General features: G+C 34.5%; 1 protein-coding gene across 1 annotated transcript in view; it reads left to right on the forward strand.

Moving 5' to 3' along the window:
- Window positions 1–25515, forward strand: part of NAALADL2 (N-acetylated alpha-linked acidic dipeptidase like 2) — a 1506494-nt gene that overhangs the window by 316426 nt on the left and 1164553 nt on the right. The window contains exon 3 of the mRNA XM_059063915.2: window positions 6101–6209. The gene's annotated coding sequence lies outside the window, so the exon portion shown is untranslated. The remainder of the gene's footprint in view (window positions 1–6100; window positions 6210–25515) is intronic.

Genomic DNA, 25515 nt, shown 5'->3' on the forward strand with positions numbered 1-25515 from the left:
AACCACTTATTTCCTTAATCAATCTTATAAAGGAACTTACTGATTTTTAATAAGCATACATCTCAAGGACATAAACCCTAGAAAAAACAATCTCCGGGGGGAGGTGTTCGCTTATTCATTTAGTATTTATTGATTGCCAACTCTGTGTTATGTCTTGTACTGGGACATTGCTAGTAAATAAATATGGCTTTAACTATGCAAATATTTTGAATGAATGTACTATCTTTTAAGAGACCTTTTCCTTGAATTTAGTATTTTGAGTGAACTATTCAAGAGTAGTTTTTATCTAATTATTTCTTTTATCCCATCTTCCTCTTGTTTTGGAAAAAAAAGCAACAATATTAATTGATGTGGTATAATAGTAAGAATAACCTTCAGAGGATTTTCATCTTCTCACTATTTGTTTTATGTGTGTGGAATCATGACAGTTAGATATGCAAAAGATCTAACTTAAGAGTAAAAGAAAAAAAATAGTTCATTTAATACATCTTACTAGTCATTCCCTATGAATAATTCCCTATGGTATTTTGGCAAAACGTGCTCTTGTCTAATTTTAAATGACGCAATTGAAGAAGTTTCAGCTGGAGGTTGATTCTAGAGGCTAACAGACTTTCTGTGAAAGGTTTCTAACATTTAGCCTAATTTTCCACTCCTTAAAATTTTAGAGCATTACTCCTAATTACTTCCTGTGACTTACTCTGCCACCACCTTGTTTCATGCTGGTTGCCACTCACTGTCCTTCTAGATAGTTATTATGTCTCCCCAGTGTGAATTATTTCTGAATGAAGCATAGTTTTAGTCTTTACATGGGCTGGTAGTTCCTATATAGAGGGATAATTGTATATTCTTCTTTTCTGAATTTGGGCTGAGTTAAACATAAGAGTACCAAATCATGTATTTGTTAATCCTTGATTTAAATGTGAATTTAAGTCTTTGAATCAGAATTCTAACGGATCATCTGAACTGTTATCAATCATTTACTAAATTCATAGGTGTGAAATTCAGGCTCATATTTCCCAATTTTCTATTACACAGAAGATTGGAACGCTTTTCCTATTTTCCATAGATATGTGTCAAAATAAAAACACTCTTAAATGGATATTGAACAAAATGTTTACAAAGATTTTAGTCATATAGCATCTATGTGACATTTTTCAAAAGAGGAATAATTGTTATATTGTCGTGTGGAAACAATGATTTTTTTATGACTAGGAAATAATGTGAACTTTCTAGAGGCTGTCAATCAATAGTTTATTTTTATTGATTGACATATGTTTCTTTTAACCTCTATGTAGACTCTTCAATAGGTTAAATAATTTTATTGTTGTTTCCTGATATAGCTGCTGGGCTTCCAGCATTAAATATAATACACTGAGGCAAGGTCTTTCCAGAAAAAAATAACTTTATCATACTTATCTCATCAATATTTTGCCATTATTTTTTATAGATTATAACCCTGTCATATCATAGCCATAGCTGCTGGTACTAATCTGTATTTTAGAGAGAAACAATGAAGAAAGGGGATTTACTGTAAATTTAAACAAATATTAGTTCGTGAAAATTGTATATATTATATAATGCAATTATATATATATTTTTCCAGAGGGAATGCTAGCTAGTTACTACCTTCCACAAGGCTTGGTAGTGATTATTTCTTATTTCTAACCACACACTATCATGGAAAGTGCTATCTGACCACATTTGAGATTTAGCACTGGGGATATGCATGTTGGAACAAATCCTTGATTAGCAGAGTTTCAAACTGAGCTGTAGTCCGCTTCTCCTGTATCCCTGCTGAGAATCACTGTGCAAGGTTTGTCTTGACTGGCAGTCCTATAAAAACTGGAGCTTATCTGCTATATTGCTTTGATATTTCAATCTATTTTTGGATAGATTTTATACTTTGGCACTTGGTATATTGTCTTTCCTTTGGATATACAGCTGGCGGCTCTATTAGCATTTACTGAAAGTGCTGTAGCAATTCCCACATCAAGGTAATCCCGTTCCCTAGTGTTCTTTCAGAGTAAACCCAAGGTGTTACATTTCAGGGCACATGAAACAAAACTGATATCTTTTAATCACTTAAAATCTCTGTATACACTAGTAGCAGCTGAAAGAACAAGATCTGCCATAGCCAGGCCATGTCATTATGGCCAGGTGTTAATAAATGCTCCTTTCTTTATCTAATCTAGTAGTCCTCAAATTTTAGTGTGCATTCGAATCACTTGAAGGGGTAGTAAAAACACAGATTACTGGCCCCCATCTCCAGAGTTTCTGGTCTGTAGTCTGGGATGGGGTCTGAGATTTTGCACTTCTAGAAATTTCCCTGATGATGCTGGTACTGCCAGTTCAGGGACTACCCTTTAAGAACTGGCTTATAGAGTGTTATATAACCACAGTACTTAAGGCTGTGAATGGCCCAGATCTTGGGCCCACACTGGAGAACCACTGAGCTAATACACTGATTGGCACACTTATTCTGTGACGGACCAGATAATAAATATTATAGGCTTATGGGCCAGACAGTCTCTGTCACAACTACTCAGTTCTGCTGTTATAGCAGGAAAGCAGACATAGACAATGCATAGATGAATGCATGTGGCTGTGTTCCAATAAAATTTTATTTATAAAAACACGTAGCAGGATGTATTTGGCCCCTGGCCTATAGTTTGTCGATCCATGATCTAATTCATCAACAAGGGACTTGTATCTTTCCCAGCTCACAAATCATCTGTATCCTCTGTACTAGTTAGCAACTATGTGCCAGACTTTGATCTAGGAGCTGTGGGGGATATATAAAAAGTATAAATCTGATTTTCCTACTCTTCTTCAAAATATTAGAGTTCAGTGTGGTATAGTCTTGAAAAATATTAGAGAGACATTAAATGCCTAGGCTAGAATAGATTTCATGATATAGGTGAATCTTGGAGAATGAGTAGAAACTAGGCAAAAGAAAGCAAAATAAATGTCTTAGAAAGGAAGGTCAGCATGAGAAAAGACATGGAGTGAATATTCAGTGTATTCTTCCAACAGGCTGTGAGGAGATCTGTGATGTGGAAAGGATTAGAAATGTTGAGAGTCACAGATGCCATTTAACTAACACTTGTTGTGCACACTCTATATATTGGCAAAGTGATAGGTCCTGGGGGCACAGCTAACCAAGGCATAGTCCTTGCCTTCAAGAATCTCAGATGTGGCTCAAGATATTTAAAAATCCCAAATTCATATACAGTATTTGAAGAGTATATGCTTGGCTCATGGTGAGCTTTCAATGGATGTTAAACTGAAAGTGAAATTAATGTGATTGATGCCAGGGAATTTTTGTTAGTTCTTGATCAGTAGAGTGGCTTGAAGAAAACTGTTTTAGGAAAAGCACTTGTTGTGCACACTCTAGTAAAATTAGTAAAATGATAACCATATAAAAGAATGGTTGTTAATGATATTATATTGATTCCACAGAAACTTTGCTAAGTTGGAAATTAGTGTGTGTTGGGTGGCTCTTTTGTTTGTTTTTAAATTTGTTTTTATATAGTGTGACTAAGAAAATCCAAAATTAGTGTATTAATATGTTTTCATCAAGCCATCATCAGAACTAAAGACAATTTCCAAAGAGTTGTACCATTTTGTCTTTCTGATACAAATGTATACCATTAAAAAAAAGACTCTATATAGAGAAAAAATCTCCATATATAAGTGGGGCTTTTTATTTCTGAGATTTTATTCCATTGGATATAGGGTCAGGATGGAGTCTATTATCAAATAAAATGTCTAGTGGGAGCTGATGGTAGGTGTTTGTGTGAGTACTTGAGTGAGAGAATCTTCAAGCTTCCTTCTCATTCCAGTATTCTGACTTTAAGTAAAATTTGAAAGGTCCACAAGGAACTAATTCAGTCAAGTTTCCCTAAGAATGTGAGAAAATCACATCTTGAATAATGCATTTCAATAGATGAAACTAGAGTTTATTTCATAGTAAACATAATACTGAATTTTGGGTTAGAAAAAGCGAGGGGGATTGACTGAAGGCATTATTTTAGACAAGATGACATATGACTTTTCAACTATCTAACCCATTCTATACAGTTTAATTTTTAATTAAATGCAAGGATGCAGATGGCAGTATGCCATTTTATCTAGTTAGACAGAGGGTTAGAAGGAAAGTTCCATGTGACATGGATTTCCTTTGATTTGTAGCTTGACTTTTTGTGAGCATGCCTATACCATTTTTATTATGGCTTCTTCTTCATTTTCAATGTCGAGGGATAGCCAAAGCCCACATTGGTCTTAAGACAGTGACTGATTTCTTGCACACCCTTGCCCATGAGGTCCCTTTAAATAAAAGTTGAGAATTGAGTAGTGACCTTCAGTCTTCCGCATTTGACAACCCTTTTATTCCCCACAAATGAGATATTCTAAAATGTCCTGACCTGTATGTGTGAGTATGTGTGTATATGTGTATGTACTGATGATGTATGTCACTAATCTTGCACCAAGGACTTTATTTGATAATAGGTGGGTCCAGAAAGCTTATCATTTTTTAAATTAAATGATTTATATTATCTTATCAAGAGGCTCTGAAATTTATGAGAAAAGAAAGGGGAGTTGGATGGGGCTTCAACACGGTATGAATCTGTGGGATCTACCTTAAGTAATTTTTCTCTGAAAGCAGAAGGAATTTAAGAAAAAATGTAGAAATATTATTTTACTCTGTATTTTGGTAGTTGAGTACTTTATGACACATTATTTCCTGTTATATAAAGCTTCAGGGAGATTTTAAATTTTCAAATGAGGTGGAAATAATTAGGAGAGCAAAGAGAAAATAAACTAACCTAATGAAGGGGCAAGATTTTTTTCCCTAGTCACAAGCTTATGCAGTGCTGCAAGTTGACCTTGATTGAAGAAAATAATAGCTTATTTGGGGTGAATAATTTTGAAAAGAAGATGAAAACATAGTGTAACTTTCAGATATCTCAATGCTACGATAAAAATATAAAATTAAAGAGGGGAAGTAAAAAAATAAGTGGTTCTTTAATTACGGCATTATTACTTAATATCACAGTCCATAAATATAAAATGTAGAATAACCAATTTTGGCATAAGAAGATATAAAATAAGGGAAGGACTGCCAATGTCCTAAAATACTACATAATATCAATTATTGAGGGACTAGTACATGTTAGGAAATATGCTAAGCACGTTATCATATACAATGTCTCCAATTCTCACAATAGTTCTTCAAGTTACCTATTTTCATCCTAAATTTAAATTGATATTTAAAGAATAACAGAAATTACCCAGGTCACACAGGTATTCAACAGAAGAACCAGGCTTTCAGTCCTAGATGTGTTCTTTCTACTATATATTTCTTCCTTTGGTTAATCCTTTCTTCCAAAAAACACAAGTCACCGTGTCCAGTTATGTGTCTTCTGCTTTATCTTTTACAGTGTTTAGTAGTGCATGGCACAAGGTAAGTGTCCCACTTAGGCTAGCTAAATTAAGGTGTACACACGTGAAAATGAGATCAAGAGAGGAAAGTATTAGTGTTTGTATATATATTTGTCCTTGAAATAAAATACTGTGCTTTAAAAAAATGTCTACATTTTATACATTCTTGACTTCCAAAAAAGAATGAAGAATTTTAGGCTGCTTACACTAAAAAGAAATGATAATGTAACTTCTTTTTTAAAAAAAAATTTTTATTTATTTATTTATTTATTTTTGGCTGTGTTGGGTCTTTGTTTCTGTGCATGGGCTTTCTCTAGTTGTAGCGAGTGGGGGCCACTCTTCATCGCAGTACACGGGCCTCTCACTGTCGCGGCCTCTGTTGTTGCAGAGCACAAGCTCCAGACGCGCAGGCTCAGTAGTTGTAGCTCACAGGCCTAGTTGCTCTGCAGCATGTGGGATGTTCCCAGACCAGGGCTCGAACCCCTGTCCCCTGCATTGGCAGGCAGAGTCTCAACCACTGCACACCAGGGAAGCCCTCCATAATGTAACTTCTAAAAAGCATTAACTAAAGAATAAAATTCAGGAGCCAACTGATAAATTATCTAATACAACTCTCCCAATTTAAATTGATCACCCCTATTTTTTGATTTATGAACAGGAAATGAGCTTTGACTGTTAGTCATCTGGATGAAGAGCCCTGGATTCAGCTTGTCAGAGTCCTGTAACCTGCAAAGACCCTCTGGTTGCACTAGGATCATTCGACTGAAGTAAGATCTAATTGCTTTAATTAGAATGTAAGACTTTTACTGTTGAATCAACTTTTAATAAGGTGATTTGGCATACCTCTATAATGTGCCAATAGCTGCGAATTTTGAAAAAAGAGAAGAGTTTGAGTATCATTCTGTGGCAAAATCGTATTATTCCAATTTCTGTTCATCTTTTATTTCATGGAATTGGGCCCAGTTTATTTTTGGAAAGCATTACCTAAATTTAATTTCTGTGTGGCTGTTGAAATTGGTACAGTTTCGTTGCCTTTGTGGTATCAATTGCTTTTTATACAATTGTAATTTTATTGTAAGTAATCAAATTAGTCTCTCTGTCTCTTTTTTTTAAGTTTAAGTTGACCCACTATTTTATTTTAAAATGATAACAACAATGCAGTTTGTGCCATGATACAGCAAGGCTTTGCTTTTCTTATTTATTGCAAGTTTATACAGGTCCAATGACCTTTTGGAACATCTGTCTGTATATGGCCACACATAGACTGTGAACTTCCATGTATGCATTAGAGTTAAAAGACATGTTTTAAAGATAGTTCATAGTTCTTCCTGGAAACACTCCTATTTTGAGCAGATGTTGCCAGTATATGATTGAAATACTTTTTTCTGTAAAGCACTAGCTGCAATCAATGTTCCAATGCTGGTTCAGGCTTACTATGTATAAAACTTTACATGGCATGGATGATGCAAAGGCCTACAAGACAGCACAGAACCAAGTTCTAGGAAATCTGAGCAGACCCAGCATGACCACCAACATACTTTAGGAACTTGGATGAATCACTTAGCCATCTGAGTATTCCCTCGGTTTTGAAATGAAGGGGCTAGATTAAACAAGGAAAGGGTGGCAAATTCTTGAGCTTTGAAGGTCAGACATATAATATATGAATTGTATGGAGTGGCTGGGTGTGAGACAATAGGGAGTAGTGAGCCTGTGGGGAAAGAGGCTGTGCACCTTCTAAAGCCATTCAGGTTCAAGTATTTTAAAGCCGGACAAAGAAGTAAGTTGTGTGGGGTGAGGAAGGGGGAAGCAGGAGGAGGATTGCACTTGGCTATTGGATTGAATAAATTCTAAGATCATTTCCAACTCAATATATGTTTGTAAAATATTTTTACTATGCAAAACACAATATTGCCTAGCATCTGTTGAGCTCTGTGTGTGTTCCTTTTTAAGTAATTAAAAATAAATAAGTAAAATAAAATTAAATGGTTTTTGGTTTGAATCTCCCTTTGAACTGTACATTAGAATTGGAAGGAAAGGTGATTTTTTGACCATAAAGTACTTAAATAATTCCTCAGTTTAATATTTTACTCTGAGGGTTTTTTTTTTCTTTAAGTGACCTAGAGTTAGAACTTTGAATCCAGTACCGTAATCAAAGAATAAAACCTATTCTGTAAATTACCAGTTAGTGGCTTCTTTCTTGAGTATTTGCACTAAAAAAATCATGTGAACAAGTAAAGGAGAGTCATAGCACCTGTTTGGGACTAGTTTTATGATTTTTTAAGAAGTACTTAAAAGTTCTAGGGTCTTTTGATTAATATTTTAATTAATATTTTAAAACAAATATTAGCTTATATGGAAAAATGATAGTTGTAGTTTAAATAAGTATATTTTCTAACATAATTTTCTAGCTCCATCAGTTTTGCTTTTTAAAAAATTTTTTTCCTTTTTACAGCCATGACACATATTTATTTATTTTTATCACATTTTACTGCCTTTTAAACCCATGTTTTAGTTGAGAAAATAAGTACATTTTATCAGATGTAAATGGTAATTAGGTTACAAGCCTAGTAGAAGATGGGAAGTGGGCCAAGTCAATATACTCTGGGAGTCTAATCTATTCTTTTTGGCACAATTCGAATCAGAATTTATGTCTACAAGAAAACTGAACTCATGACTATAGGGAGCCATGTGTGTTATCCCAGTGATAAAGGGAGAATTAGAAGGAGCTGGGATTCTTATGCCTTTAGTTGGGCCCTCTCAATAGCTGCTTCTTTCTTTGTTACTTGTATAGTTTTTAATTTCATGACCATGTGCATTTGTAGAAGTATGCAAGTTACTTCACATGTGATCAATTTGAGAATGGCTGTATTGTGTGAGGTATGCTAGGTCTTTCAGGTAATTTTTTCACGTGCTAATAGTAACTGTTACTACCCTAAGATATATAACTTTGAAATAATGTTTTAAGAGGCTTTTGATACCTACTGCAAGTTCATGTGCCTGATGCACAGTGAGGCCAAACAAACTGAAACATTGGAATTTGAGGCAGAGAAAGTTTTATTGCAGGACCATGAAAGGAAAATGGGCGGTTGGTGCTTAAAAAAAAAAATCCCGAACTCCTGGAATGGTTTCAGCAAAGCATTTTTAAAGACCAGGTGGGGGTGGGAGTGGATCGCAGAGTATGTGATCAGCTCTTGCACAATTCTCTGATTGGCTGATGATGATCAATCCTTAGGTGCCAGAAGATCTGCGAGCTATGTGTTCTTAATCATCAAGTAGTTAATTCCTTCCATTTGGTGGTGGTTGTCTGAAAAACTCAGGAAATATGCATGAGATACTATCATCTGGTTACTTCAGAGAGGAGCTATAGCAGAGGATATGGGAGAGGAGTCTGTCCCCCAAAGGCCCCATAGGGTCCTGCTAGGTTACACTTTCACATTAGATGTTATAGTCCAGCCATGTTGTCATGTAATGTATTTTCTGTCCGTTTCTTTGATAACCAAGTCAAAACTGAAGTACTTGGATGTTAATGCTCAAACTGATCAGAACTGGTTAGATCTGTTCCTTCTGACTCACTACATCTGACATTAACAAAAAGTATCAGCTCTTTTTTCAAACATACTTGATTTCTTCTGAAGGCTCCACATATTCTGGAAAATAAAATAAGCACATACATGAAAATGTCAGCAGATATAATATAAGGTCAACTATACAGGGAGGCTTCTAATGATGTTATCTTATTGTCTTGTTTTATAGAGGCATTAAAAAAAAATACCAGTGTGAGCAAACATTCTCTTTATACTCTTCAAGGAATACATTCATATATGTTTATTTTCAATGCTTTAGTAACACACAGAGTATATGGACAAAGTAGACATTTAGACAACAAACTCAATAATTTCTATATTATTTTTCTAGATTTTAGAGAATTGATGACAGAAATGTCTAATCTATTGCTAGATCACTGATTCTCAACATGAAAATAAAGTAATGCAAGCTTCTAAATTGAGGTAGTTAATTGCTACCTTTCTTGTATGTGCACCTCATCAGTGATTCTGAAACTAAGAACCCTCGGACTAGAATTCCCTTCATGCTATGAAAGATGCTCTGACAAGCACTCATGTTAAGGCATGAGTTCACCTTTAGCATTTGACATTTGTTAGTCATGGCCTTCAAATTGTTTAATTAAAATCAAAGTGCCGTTGTTTTTAATAACCCAGAAAGAATGGGTATGAATTAAATTAAATGTTTTTTAAAAACATGACAGTGGATTTAGGCGTACTGTAGCTCCTGTGTGAATATTGCAGTTGTTTGAAAAATTTTATGAAATATTCTTATTATCAAAATCTAATTTAAGGTTTAATGATGCAGTAAAGTTGAGATGTTCACAAAGAAACCAGAATAATAACAGTAAAAATTTAGCCATAGTTGAGTACAATCTAACCAAAATTTTCGGGTCAATTAGATTTGATTGTGCTGAACAGTGACAAACTACAGAAGTAATTAGAAATCATGTATTAGTGAGTGGATAGATGCTAGAGTCTGTTAAAGCCATTTTATGCTGCCTGAGGTTTACCACCCTTTCCTGGGTCTCTCAGATGCAATTATCCCAATTTTTATTTTTCTTGAGGTTCTCACTAAACTGTTTAATAAATGTGATTTGTCTTGGAATTGACTTTTATTTTCTTTAAGAGGCAGCTTTTCCTTAGGGTACAAGACTAATTTAAAAAAAGGGCAGTTAAATGATCTAATAGCAGCATTTCAATGGAAAAATAAAACCTAGTATCATAAATAGCTTATAACACTCAGGGGCTCTGCATTTCTAACCCAATGGATTGAAATAGACCCTTGCTTGATATTCTAAGTCCCATGCAAGGGATAGATAAGGAAGAACACTGATGGCAAAAGTCTTGAGGAACTTTTTATAATCCGTCCATAAGTATTCCCACACCCCCAATGTAATTTCATCTAAACAATTTTCTTTTTAGTTAATCTACTCAGCATGAGATTAGCTTTGTTAGGAGAAGACTTATAGTCTATTGCCTTTAAAGTACATTTTAATAAATTCATTGAAATATTTTTTTGTTTTGAGCTATATCATACACTTACCTAATATAAAATGCATAAAGTAATTTAACCATAATAAATATTTGAATTTCACTGTACCATTTACAGTAGAAATGGTAATTTTTGTATTATTAGAATTTGTCCTTGAAAGCTAAAATTATATTAATTTTTAAACTTTTTCTTTAAGAATGTTATATTTCTCTCAGAAGACAATTTTGAAATAATTTCCTTTCTATTCTAAAGAAATGAAAGAACAGCATTTATATAGGGAATTAAAGGTCAGTCATTAAGAGCTAAGTGATATTTTTTAAAGAGGAAGAGCCCCAACTCATTAACTTTAACTTTATACAGGTAAATCAATTGTTACTTATCTCTTGTCTGATCTCATAAGTTTTTTTGAAGCCTTTTACATATACTTTTTCATGTAAATTTCAAAGATACCAACTTTTAACCATATTAATCAGTTTGGCAGCAATTCATTTACTACTTGATACTGAAAATTATCTTCACACAAGTAGCTTCATTTCCTTATATAACTGAAATACATCTGTAACATTTCCTTGCAAATTTGACATGTGGTCTCTTGTTAACTTACATGGTATGAATTTCATACCTGTGTATATATGAAGTGCTTTCCTGTCCTTGAAACATGTTTTTATATTTGTCTTTCCAAGAGAACTATTTCTAAAATTGATGTTTTTTCAAGCTGAGTGTTCACCTTTTAAGTAAAAAGTTGTTAGTACTACTGCAAAACTCATTCTCTTATTTCTTTTGCTCTTTTACATATAAAATATTTTCTCCAGAGGTAACATGTTAATATTTCTAAAAATATTCTTTAAAACTTTTCAAAGACAATTTCACACAAATATTTATGCTGAACCTTTTATATGCCAGATACTTTATTGGGCACTAGAGGAACAAGGGTAATTATGCTAAACTACTTTCCCTCACAATGTTTGCTGTTTTGTGGGTATACAAATAATTACAATGTAGTGTGATATTGTACTGTGAGCATGTAAAATGTAGCACAGGGTGGGAGTGATATTTTTTAACTCCCAAATACTTATTTCCAGACCAGATCAATCTCTTTGGCCTCAGATTCAAATATTAGGGTGATCGGATTTTTAGAGAGCCATCTTGTCATACCATGCCAGTCCAAAAAAACCAATATAACATAACATAATATACCATCACATAATGTAATGTAATTATATGCATGCATGTTATTACTTTAACATTAACATGAAAAAAGGCATTTATTTGAAATTATATAATATTACTTATTATTTGCTTTTCTCTTACATAATTCCTAGTAAACAAAATTGCAGAATAATTAAAATGGCAATTAGCAGTAATAAACAGGACTAATTAAACAAATAGTATGTATAAAAACAATATGTTTGTAACGTTTCATTCTATCCTGTGATATAGCAGTTTATTTTAACTATTTTCTGAACTTTTACTGGATATTTAAATTTTATAAGCTATATTACTGTGACTCTTTAAGATAAATAAATTTGAGATTATAACAGGAGAATTTAAAAGCAAGCCAACTAAGTAAGCACAAATTATCTACATTTAATACAAAATAACAATGGCATGTTTCTTTCTGTCTCATAATACAGTAGGAGATTTTTACTCTTTCTTTCCTTTTCTGCTAATACTACTCTGAACTGCCTGCAGGCTTTAGCTCATCATTCTTCTTGTAAGTAGTATTGGTAAAACTGAATATAGTCACATGTAAGACTGATTTTGATTTGAAGCTCTGCTCTTGTCAAGCCCTCTTTGTACTAATCCTGGTATCAGGCCATTGTGATAGCACCAAGCTAAATATCCTCTCAACAAAATCATTTAATTACTTAAGATTTTAACTCCTTGCAGCAGCAAGTGTTTAAAAGTGCTAGAAATAGATTCCAGATCTATCTATCCACTCTGTATCTACAGGCTTGTTTTGGTGGACAAGCTGTTTGTCAACCAGGTCTTTTGCTTCTATAAATTTACCATGTAGTCTAACCCTGTGGAAAATAGCCATCATTTCAAAAAACTTTAGAGCACTTTGTATGGCACCATAAGTTAAACCTCTCTTTCTCAGGGATAATGGTTTTAAAGTACAGAGATAATTTGAACTTACAAAAATGGATTCCAAATAAATTACAGTTTTAGTTAAAAAATGAAAAAGTCCTCGTCAAACTTGGCTTTCCTTTTCTGTTGATACTTTTTGGAGTTTTGAAGTATTCTGTGAGTGTTTGTCTCAGCCTGAATATCAAACAACGTAGATGCAGTCAGTTCATTTTTCTCTAGATTCCTTATGGCCACTCAGAGTTCATCAGACAGATTTAAAGAAACAGTCTATAAACAGTCTCTTTTGTTTTATTATTTATTTTTCCCTTTCTTCATTCTCATCCTCAATATATTTCCAAATTAGAGAAGATCATTATTATTGTCCCATATTTTGGAAATGAATTTATGGCAGGATAATATTTTAACACTTCGTGTGTGGCCAATGACAATGATAGCCATTTGTAGACTCATGTCTAAGGAGGATACATTTCTCCATTTCTGTAAAATCCAAAATCTCATTAACTACTTCTGCACATTGAGGAAACTGAAAAATGATCAAAAAAGCTTTCATTATGAAAACCTCAATTTCACAGGTAGGTAAAACACACCCCCTTTTAGCAGTAGTGTATGTGTATAAGGTATGCAAGATACTTAGCTGGTAATATCTTTATGTTTTCTTTGGTCAAAAGTTTATAGGCTGATTGAGATTTGTCAAGATTTACATTCACACTGTCTGCCAAACAATGTAGATAGCTGAGTGTGGTAGGCAGAATAATGGTCTCATTAAGATGTTCACGTCCTAATCCCTGAAATCTGTGAATATGTTATTTTACAAAACAAAATGAGATTAAGGTAGCAGATAGAATTAAGTTTGCTAATAAACTGTCTTTAAGTTAGGAAGACTATCCTTGAATATCCCGGTGGGCCCAGTGTAATCACAGGGCCTTTAAATGTGGAAGAGGGAGGCAGAAGAGACAGTGTCAGAGTGGTGTGATGTACAGATTCAACAAGCCATTGGTTGCTTTGAAGATATGAGGGAGGCACCAGACAAAGAATGGAGGTGGCCTCTAGAAGCAGGAAAAGTCAAGAAAATAGATTCTCCCCTAAAACGTTTAGAAAGGTAAAACCATGGTAATACCTTGATTTTTAGCCCTGATGCCTTGATTTTAACCCAGTGAGAGTCATTTCAGAATCATTACCTCCAGAACTTTAAGATAGTAAATTTGTGTTGTTTTATGCCGTTAAGTTTGTGGTAATTTGTTATGACAGCAATAGAAAACTAATACAGTGGGCAAAGTCTAGTTTTTATTTGGACAAGGTATTACCATTCTTTATCTTCTCTGTGGTTTTATGATATTCTTATAATCCTCAAGAAGATGATTTAAAACTCCATTTTTCCAAATCAAAGCACCTAAGAGTTAGAAGAAAAGTTTTTTCATTGTTATGATTCAGTGCATCACTTGATATTCAGTCCTGTAAAAAGCATGATTGTTAATAAGGCCTGACTAAATCAGGTCTATGCTGCAATAGGCCAACACATCAATTATCAAAATTTCTCCTTTTGTTTGCCTATAGGGTTGCAACCTCTGAATGAGGAAGTGTATCTTTATTCATGTTGACAGAATAATCAAGTGGATGTAGGATGTGTGTTTATTCTTGTGGTGTGCCCACAGACAAATACAGTAGCTATTTTTGACTGAGCATTGGTGTTTTGGGGGGAGATAAAAAAAGTTTGATTGATTTAGAAGTACTTGCTTGCTTAATCTAGAATCTGCAAAATTTAGACTCCTTATGTGCTTTCACATCCCCTTTTCCACTATGCCCAACCCCCAATTCCTTTCTGCCTTTTGTATAGAATGCTCTGTCTTGGTTACTTTCCTCCATAATCCAGTTGTATGTGTCTTTCTATCTGTTAATAAAATAATACAGTTGTCTGGATTATGCTGACACTGGCATTATAATAATTCTCATTTCATTATCTGAAGTCTTGGAAAATGTGGTCACAATATGCACAATGTTAAAATTAAACTAGCTTTACCTTAATACAAAGTACATAGTTAATCCACAGGCAAAGTGAAAGTTGACTGTTAATGCTCACAATTACAATACATTTAGTTTGCAAACGTAAGTGACATCACTCAGAGTCATGTAACAATGGATATTTCATTATTATGAACTACAAATCAGAGGTGACAACGTCAGTGGTCAGAAAAAAAATAGTGACAGTAACTACTGAAAGTGAATCATCTATGCCATATCCATTTGAAGCTAAATAGAGTACTACTTTTTGGCTCAATTTTTTTGGCTGCTGTACGTATTTTGTACTTTCCCTCTAACCTTCTGTACCCATTTCTGAAAATCAGGATATTTTGCACCCTGACGAGGGGTTTCCCAGGATGTGGGAATTTTAATGCTGAAACCTAAATAGTGTCAGGCAAACCTGAGTCATTGGTCACTCTAAAACCAGTGAATAGCTTTGGATGTGATTGGTATGCAACATATTTAAAAATTAGTCTTCTTTCCCATAGATATGCTGACAATATATTTTCTCTCTTGGTGTATTGCACTAAATTGATCAAACCAGAAGCATAGGAATCATTGCATTACATCTCTTAATTCCCTTTTTAGTAATTCACTAAGTCCTAAGACATATTTTAAAGTATGTTTCATTTTATTTTATGAATATCAATGCCTTCCCACAGTTCCAAAAATTATATATATTAAAAAATGTACAGAGAAAAATTTGTCTCCTTTCTACCTTGTTCTCAGTCTTTCCAGTTTCCACCCAGGCTAAAGCAGTTATTACTGTGATCTGTTTCATATGCATCTGTATGAATATACACGCAAAGACAGATACCGTTTTTTATTCTGTCTTCCTTGGTAAAAATCACTGTCATTTGAAAAAGAAAAGAATGGGCATCGTATAGCAGTCAGAGGTTCTTAGCAATTCTAAAATGTACCTGGGTAAATATTTGCCAGCCTTCTACCTAGAAGGTTAAAAAAAGTACCTTGAATTAAGTTGAAGTTAAGTCCTGGTTCTGCTCTTTGGGTATAACTCCCCAGTTTGTGTGCTCCATGGAGTTTGAATTTTTGGCTTTACTTTCTGGAAGGACCTTTCATTTTCATTATCCTCCTTTGTTACATAAAGAAGGTGTTGGAAAGTAGTCACTTATTGGTGACTGAGCAGCTTTCTTAGCCTGCTTCCCCCAACAGGAAGTTGGAAGCTTAGTGGTCTTTTACATGTCTCATCTAGTCACAGTCTCTTAGCAGATATAACTCTCTCAAAACCTTTTTTCCCCCAAGTATGTTTGATTCCAGTCAACTGTGTATGCCAGAAGCCAGTTGACTCTCTTGGCTATTCTATGTACCCAATTATATTTTTATGTTGTCTGCAATTAGTAATAGTTTTACCTCTTCCTTTCCAAAATATTTATTAATAATTATTTTAAATTTAATTTTTTGGCTTATATTTCCAGTACAGTGTTAAGTAATACTGATGACTGAGAGCTTTTCCTTGTTTTTGATTTTGTTGGTAATGCTTCTAGTGTTGGCCTACTAAACATGACAGTGGCTTTTGGGCTAAGCTAGATATATTATATCATATAAAGCAAATTCTCATCAGTTTTATTTTATTGAGTATTTTAATCCAAAATGGTTATTTGAATTTTGACAAATGGTTTTTCAGTCTTTTATACAAAGAAAATAAAATGTTTTTCAGCAATCTATTAATTTGCTATAAAAATTTATTAATAGACTTCCTAATATTGAAAATGCTTCAATTCTTGGAATAAACCTCACTTGGTCATGATAATGTTATTTTTGTGTATACCTAGATTTTATTTGCTAATAATATTGGATTTAGGATTTTCCTTTGATATTCATAAGTGACATTGACTTGGTTCCTGTGTGTGTACATGCAGTCTTTGTTGGATCAGGATGTTTTCTTCATTACCCTATATTCTGGAGAGATTTTAGAAGCCTTGAAATTTTTGATCTTAAAGATTTTAAAAATTTCCCTGTGAAACTATTGAAGACTGCTGTTTTTGGATTTATCTATTGACAAATTTCTCCATTTCTTCTATGTAAATCAGTCTTTAGATTTTCTGTCTCTTCTGAAGTCAATTTTGGCAAATTATATTGTCTTAGAAAATTATCCATTTTATTTAGATTTTCAAGTTTACTTTCATGGTGTTTAGCAGCATTATGATTCTTTTAAGTTTATTCTGACTGTGGTTATCTTTTATTTATTTTGTATATTTCTACCTTATTACTTAAAAAAATTTTGGCTCACTAGTGATTTTCTTCTTTTCAAATAATAAGCTTTTGAATTTATTAATTCTACTATGCTTTTAGCTTTCTTATTTACTGCTTTTTCCTTTGTTAACTTGTTCTGTTTTGCTTCTGTATAATTTGACATTTCTTTTCTAACTTGAAATCAATTTTCAATACATCATTAGTGATTTTCTTATTGATAAAATACTTAAGAATAATAATTACCCCCTAAACAATGTGTTTATCTTTTAAGAACTACATTTTGCAGGAGGAATAGGAGTTATGTAGTCCATATGTAGCTCCATAAAAAAATGTAGATACATGTAGAGGCATAAAACAGTATGGCATGTTTTGCTAGAGCAAAAAATTTGAATGGGATACTACTGTAGATTAAACTGAGCCAGATTATGGAAAGCCTTTTTACAGATTTATTTGTGTGTACTCTGATGTTAGCTTTTCCATGCATATAAGACTTGTGATGTATAATTAACATTTATGTATCTATCTGTATGTGTGTTTTGTGTTTGTATGTATTTCTAATAATTTTCTAACAAATTTACTATGTTGTTGATCTCCTTTTTTCCCTTAGGATTTTATTCTAAAATTAGTGGGGAAGTTTAAATTACAGTGCGATTTTAAAAAAATTTCCTTCCCGTTTATCATCTTTAAATTAGTTTTGAAATTTTAGATTTATACCTTTAATTCTTTTGATTTATGGGGAAAGAGACAAGTATTGTATCTTAAGTTCATGCTTTTTATATTAAGTAGGAGTACTCTGAAGAACTAAATAGCTATGCAACCTCTGACCATTAAGAGTGCTAAGAAGGCAAGCTTGAAGTGTGTGTGTGTGTGTGTGTGTGTGTGTGTGTATGAAAGTTTAGAGTTGTTTACATTTCCCCTCTTCTAGCCATTGGTCATCCTTTGTCTGTTCTAGCAAAGTGACTGCTATGGATTGAACTGTGTCCCCCTCCGACCCCCAAATTGTAAGTTGAAGCCTTAACTCCCAATGTGATGGTATTTGGAGTTTGGAGAGGGGGTCTTTGGAAGATCATTAGGTTTAGATGAAAAAATGAGGGTGGGACCCTCATGATGGGATTAGTGCCTTAAAAGAGACCAGAGAGCTTGCTTTCTTTCTCCTTCTTCCTCTCTCCACCTGCATGCACCACAAATCAAAGGAAAGCCATGTGAGGACACAGCAAGAATGTGGTTGCCTGCAACCCAAGGAAAGCACGCTCACCAGGCACAGACCCTGCTGGCACCTTGTTCTTAGACTTCGAGTCTCCAAACCTGTAAGGAATAAATTTCTGTTGTTAAAGCCACCCAGTTTATGGCATTTTGCATGGCAGTCTGAGATGACTAAGACAATGACATGCCACTTCATTTATAGAAGGCTCTGCTAGCTATTGTTTCAAAGTAGTAAAAAGATAATAATTTTTACCATGGTAGTGATTAATATGGGAGATTGGATATATTTGGAAAATGGGATTGTTTTTGTATTTTCATTAAAGATACATATCTTTTTGAAAATAGATCTTTATTGGATTGGATTATAATTGCTTCACAAATACTGTGTTACTTTCTGTTGTACACCAAAGTGAATCAGCCATATGCATGCATATGTCCCCATATCCCCTCCCTCTGAAGCCTCCCTCCCATCCTCCCTATCCCACCCCTCTAGGTCATCACAAAGCACCGAGCTGATCTCCCTGTGCTATGCTGCTGCTTCCCACTAGCTAACAATTTTTAAAAGGCATCTCAAGAAGGATATACAGAGGTATAGTAAAAAAATGTGAGTTTATAAAATGAAAATATTTTACTAAATTTCCAATTCAGAAATTATTACTTAATAGGCTTAAATTCTTGGAAATTCATGATTCCTGTGTGAATGAAGATTGGCAAAGTATGAAATAAGGACAGCATATTTCCACATATGCAGAATTACAGAACTGTTTTTTTAACATTGAGGATTTTGAATTGCTTGCTTAACAGTGGTTCAATGTGGATTGGGTTAGAATATGAGTATCATTAGAGGAGTTTGCCTTGTGATTAATACCTATAACTGTGGTTTAAAATTTTTCAATCCTATTCCACTCAAGGGATATGATACTCTCATTAGTAACGGCAGCTAAGGATGCTTTTCATGTTTTACATCACTTAGTCCTCACTACCATCCTTTGTGAGAGGTTTTATTATCCTTATTTTGCAACAAGGAAACTGAGAGTAAGAAAGGGTAGGTGCCTCTTCCAAATTTATATAAGTACACTGTGGCAGAGCTAACATTTAAATTAATTTATACCCTTAACCATTGAATCAAGATTTTTTGAGTATGTGGCTAATGAGCTTCTCCATTTGGTCAAAAATCTGGTCAAGTTAAGATTCAACAAACTTTTGTTTTTCTTGGTTTGTTACACATTTTTGTTACATTTTTGTGAAATGCCAGATACCTTCTTTAAAAAAATTTTTGAGCTGCCTCTGCTTTGCTTGTGTCCTAAACACATATATAGTCTGCCTTTGAATAGTCCAGTTCTGCATACTGGCAGCTAATTCAACAGAGAGAGCAAGGCACATGGTAAGTCTTGAGAGAAACAGGACATATTTCCTGTTTACAATGACTATGAGAAATTATTTTCTTACAATACTTATTTTATAAAATGGCAAAGCGAATAGTTTATCCTTGACTTTAATAATTCTCATCAGATTTAAGACATTTGCCTGATATATAATAGTTAGAATATTTCTAATCAAAATATCTTTTAATGTCTGTAATTCCACTTGCCAATATGGTCCCAAATACGAGTCTGCACGACCCTCATTCTGCTGTCGCAATTTCTAAGCAGTAACTTTGTTCATAGGTCCATTGTGTAGGCTGAGGTTTTAATCCTGTAGCCTGCTGTGTTTATTGATCTATTTCTTAATAATTTCATATCAGGCAGTCACATGGTTCACAAACTGTCTAGGAGGGAAGAAACACACACTTTTCCATCAGCAGGAGATTGAAGTAGTCGTGCATTTAGAGACTATACTAAGGATTTTAGCCTGGTCTTTGTTATGTAGAATGATTGTGAAGCACCGCAGTGAGACTTTTAGACCAATCAAAATTACAGCTTTCTTGCTCTAAAATATGAATGTTTCTTTAAAGAATCATTTTGGTATTTGCCTAAGGTTGTTTTCTCCTTCAGTTTGAATAGGATGTGAAATTTTCTAAGTCCAAGTTAGGTGGTTAGCCAAGCAGTAGTCAGTAGTGTTCAGTCTTTGCTCTCAAATGTGCTTTTTCCATTTCGTGGCTCTGCTGAGTGTCTGGACTTCTGCTATGTATTTTGGGCCAGGCAACATTCAGCTATTCTGATGTCACCTCTGCTCCATCTACTGGAATAATGATTTTTACTATGTACACTCTTTAGCAAAATCACTATTTTTATAATGGCTTTTTAAGGAAGTTTGTCAAAAACCTGGTGCCAAAGAACATTAAAGTTATTTAGTTAGATTGAGAAACCTCAGAGCAGAATTAAGATGAAACTATTAAATTAATCCTATTCTTTTGCACTCAAATATATGCAGCCAACACTGTCTCCTGTCATGGAAAGATAGAGCACTGCTTTGCATTGAGGGAGAAGCCAGTGCATGAGAGCAGGGAAGTAGGTGAATTTTGAAATACAGTGGTACTGCAGTGTTCGACTTGCTCTGATTCCTGATCTCACAGCCAGCCACAGAGAGCTATTTGTTCTCAGACATGCCCTGACCTCTCGTGTCTCCTTGCCTTTGTCCATGTTCTTCTTTCTTCTTAGAGCCCACTTCTCAACCTTGCTTACTTGGAAAACTCCTATCTCCCATTTTTCAAGATTCCTGACGTTCTTTTGTATTTCCTGATACCCTTAGGCAGAAAAAAAAAGTTCTCTTCTCTGTGTAGTATGGCCAGTCTATTTCTGTTTTAGCATTTTTCACAAAATAATTATCTCTATATATCTGTCTTCGTTCATTAGGCTCTAAACTTCTTGAAGGCAACAGAATTCTGTAGTTATTGTTGTCACCTGTGATCAACTGCCTTTGTTAAGGAGAGGAAGTTCCAATACATGGAGATCACTTTGCTTGCAAAGTGTTTGGATAGAAGTACTCAAGTCCAGAGAAGTTAAGCAAAGCACCTTTGTTCTGCATAAGAATAGCTAAAAGATTTTGGGCAGATGATGGCAAAGAGACCAAAGGCAGGGATTCCATGGCAGAGGCAGCCAGTGAACAAGGCTGGGGTATCACTGAAGGTTGGTCATGCTGCAGGGTAGTCTGGTTAGATGCTTAGCCAGAGAGACTTTGGCAAATAGACATGACTTAGGAGCATTTTGGAAGTGGGAGCCTATGACATGTAAAATGCTCACCTTCTCCTCTGACTTTTCTACAAAATAGAAAAGTCTCCATTGTTCACCATTGATTTTGGCTGCTAGAACATAGTTTGAGGAAACAAAAAGCGATGCTATTTTTTTCCTCAAGGTTAGCCTGGGGTGAAAGCAGAGATAACATGTCTAGGGATAGACGGACCTCTAGTTTCCAGTGAAAACCTCAGAACTGGCAGAATACCTGGGACGTGGTGGTACTCAATGAATTGATAAGCAAAGGAATGAATGGTGAATTCTTAGCAATATGCAGGAGGAGCCAGTAGAGTAATTGATTTTAACTTTTTTTTCAGAAATTCAAACTTCTTTAAAATTAGCAAAGGAGAGGAAAATGCACATACTAACCTGAAAAGTTACTACCGGGTCCCTTGCAGCTGCAGGAAGCAAGGTCTGTGAGCTGGCACCCTCACTTGCCTCAAGACCTCAACAACTCACAGCAGGGACCAGCCAGCATCCCTGTCCTGGATCCTTTCAGTCATCAAAAAGAGACAACCACAGAGACCCAGTTTCACATTTTAGAATCTTTTCTCACCCTCTTGATGAAACACAAATCCCCCCAGGGTGTAATGTATTTTATTTTTTTCAAGGAGGCAGCATGATTTAGTGAAAGACAGTGGAGGAAATCTGTTTAGATCCTTGTACCAGCACCTTCTTACCTTCATTAATTACCTTCAGGTTAATTGATGGAATAATAACATATAAAACTGGTAAAGAGCTAGGGATATAGTAGATACTCAGTGACCTTTCCCTCTCCTCCCTTATCTGTTGGCTGTACCCTTGGCATAAGAAGTCATCAGATATGCCAAGGGTCAATTTTGAATGAAGTACATGTAGCGGGAACACTTGAGGGTAGCATCCAGGCACAGGATGAGTACCTGAAAAATGAGGAGCCTCAGGCTCAGAAGACGGTTCCCCCTTGCCCATTGTTGCCTTAGGCTTGCCTTTGGGGTGACCTTTTGCCATGCTTTCATCAGCTGCTTAGCAGCATAGGAAGCCTGTCCAGGAGCACCAGTTTCATGCTCGTCCAGTCCCTGCTTAAACTATAGATTGCTATAGACTGCATGTGTGTCCCCTAAAATTTGTACATTGAAATCCTAACCCCCAAGGTAATGGTATTAGGAGGTGGGACCTTTGGGTGGTGACTAGGTCATGAGTGTAGAGCCCTGATGCTTGGGATTAGCGCTCTTATGAAAGAGACCCTAGAAATCTAGCTCGTCTCTTCTACCATGTGAAGATACAAAGAGAAGATGCTGTCTATGAACTACAAAACAGGTCCTTACCAGACTCTGAGTCTGATCTTGAAATTCCTAGCCTCCAGAACTGTGAGAAATTTCTGTTGTTTCTAAGCCCCCCAGTCTATGGTATTTTGTTATAGAAGCCTGAATGGACTAAGACAGGGACATTTTCATACTGTTGAATGGCTTAATGGTCTCGTAATGTGGATGAATATTTGGTCTGTCTAGGATGGGTTTAACACATTTTCATTTGGATCGTGAAAAAGCAGATACGTTTTTCATACTGCTGCATCACTTAGTTTAAAGAAAGGAATTCAAACAACATTTTACAGTGAGATTAATTGCTATTCTCTACTGGGCATTATCCAGACTGTTCTTTATCTATAAAAATGCCTATGTATATAATTTATAACAGATTTTAGAAAAATATGTGTGTGCAAATAATTATGCCAGCAAACATTTTATCTAGTTATAATGGAAGTACTTTCATCCACATATTTTTTTCTTTTGATAGTAGAAAACATAAGATTTGTTTCTCAAGAAATTTAGAATTAACTAGAAAATCTGTTTTGCATTTATGCTACCAAAATTACTTGTGTATTTGGCAGCTGGGATTAGTCTACTATTTGCATTATTTTATAATGGCTGCACTCAATGCTGTGTTGTCAATTTGCACTCAGTTTATCTAGAATGATTCAGATGTTTTAAATGTACTTGTTTTTAGATAGGAGAAAATAAAAATCATGTATCCTTTTTACAATTTACATGAAAGATCCAGATGCAAATTTATTTGCCTGTTCAAATTCTTCTCATGATTTGTAAGAGATGAAATTCTCATTTCCCACCCAGATTGATTTGAACATTGTGTGCTGCCTTATTAATTGGTAAACATGCAGTTATAAAGATGCTTATGTATCCCCCTTAAAGTTTTTTGTTAGCTCTTGGAAAAGAGGAGCATATAAAAGTTGGGGGCAGGAATTGTGTGTATTACACATTTGGATGGCATAGAGGTTCGTTAAAAATTAGTTTTCAAGTAAAGTAAATTTTTAATCATCTATAAATAGATCTGTCATAATAAATTCTAAATAGAATTTTTGAATTAGGGTCAGACCAAATCTAGTACTGTATTTCTTATGCTGTGTAATACAGTAATAATAACTTTTATTTGACTAATGTTTTATGGTCTGCAAAACATTTCAAGTGCATCTTGTTTAAACTTCCAATTCCCTGTAAAGTAGATAGAGCAGGCAATAATTTTCTTCCCATTTTATACTCAAGGAAGCAGATTCTCTCAAGGGTGAAGCTGCAGAAAACAATGGAAGAGCTGCATTCTGTACCCATAGGCCTTCTCTTTCTGATGTCTCCCCTACATCTCCATGTCAGTGAAGCCTGTGCATGACCCCATACTGCCAGTCATTTTTCTTCTTGTTTGCAAAAAAAGCCTTCCTGCCTAGAAGCTGTGATAGTGATTCTGCAGTGAAGTATAAAAAGACAGTTGAACTTTCTAACCTAATGGTAAATTTCCAAGGTCAGCCAATATCAAAGATATTGTCTGGATTCACTCACATAGAGAAATCATTCATTCATTCAATGGGGACTATAATAGGGACTATGGGCAATACAGATAAGTGAGCCCCAGATTTAGTGTGATCCTTGATTCATTTTCAGATTTATTTGTGGTGGAGAATTTAATTACTCATCTGTTTATAACAGCACTGAGAACAGGTCACAGGGCTTTGTCAGAAGGGCAGCTGCATGTGGACAGGCACTGGGTAGCCTCTGCCAGGCTCTTGCCATCCTTGTTGCTGCTTCCTAGGTGTGTAAGTTTATAATACAGCCATTTGTGATGGATTTTTGGCTAGACCCGGGGTTGGCAATATTATGAACGTGGGCATTCAATTCCTCTTTGAGAAGAAATTTTCCCTTGTCGTGGCTAGCTAAATTATATATACTTGTTTTGAATTCTATTCAATTGTCTTAGGTTTTTTTCTTTTTTTTTTTTGATCTACTTCCAATTTTTGCTTTTTGTGATTGTCTAAGTCTAATAAACAAGGTAAAGAGAAAAAAATGATTTCTTTTTTGGACAAAACCAGTGTGTGTTCTCTTAATTCCTAATGATCCCCATATAGCTGATACAGTACCCAAAGGTTCTCCATGGGCCCCTTAAATATAATTTTCCCTTTCTGATCTCAGATCCTAAATCCTTTCCACAGCAGTGCACACTGCAGGCTGTCACCTAATCTCACATGTCATATTGTCTTATATCCCTTCTATTTCTAAAGAAAATAATTGTTCCAAGTGAATGGTGCTATACCAGAATCCATTTTCAAGTGGTTAGCAGTATCTACCTTATAATGATAATTGAATTTGATTATTCTGATTTGAAAAATTTCATGGAGCCCCTGTTTATGAATTATATTATTAAAGCCACTTGATATTTTTTACATTGATAGGAGTTGGAAAACCTAACACATCTGCAAGTTTTTAGAGTAACTAGAAGCCACTAAGTTCTTGTTCTAAAAGAAAGCCCAAAGAGTGGAATAAAAGATATTTTAAATATCTTATAGTAGAAAAATAACAAATTAAAGCTTACTATATGACATGTAAAATGCATTTTTTTACAATATTCTAGAAGCAAGTTTTAGGAGCATATGCTTTGAATTATGTGTAAATGCTCATATTTATTATGATTTATCTAACAGAGAGAATATAAAGGATGCTGTTATATTTGATTTCTCTCTTCCGTGTTGCTCATTGCAGGTCGATATTATGTTTCATAGTTTAGAAAGTTTCACATCTCTGTGGCTATATGTTCAATATTATACCTTCAAAATTTATAGTCACATATATTATGTATTTTTAAGCCCTATTGAATTTTTCTAATTTTTTTTCATGAAAGAAAACAATGCATCTATAGTAAATAATCTTTCTATATACATATCTTCTAATTTAGTAGGGACCTGCTCATATACACATATTGAAAATTTTAAAATGACTTCAAGGTCACTTATTACATGAAAAACATTTCACTTAAAAGTCTGACATTTAACATGTAGTAA

Source organism: Kogia breviceps, chromosome 5, assembly GCF_026419965.1.
Source record: "Kogia breviceps isolate mKogBre1 chromosome 5, mKogBre1 haplotype 1, whole genome shotgun sequence".
Classification (NCBI taxonomy): Eukaryota; Metazoa; Chordata; class Mammalia; order Artiodactyla; family Physeteridae; genus Kogia; species Kogia breviceps.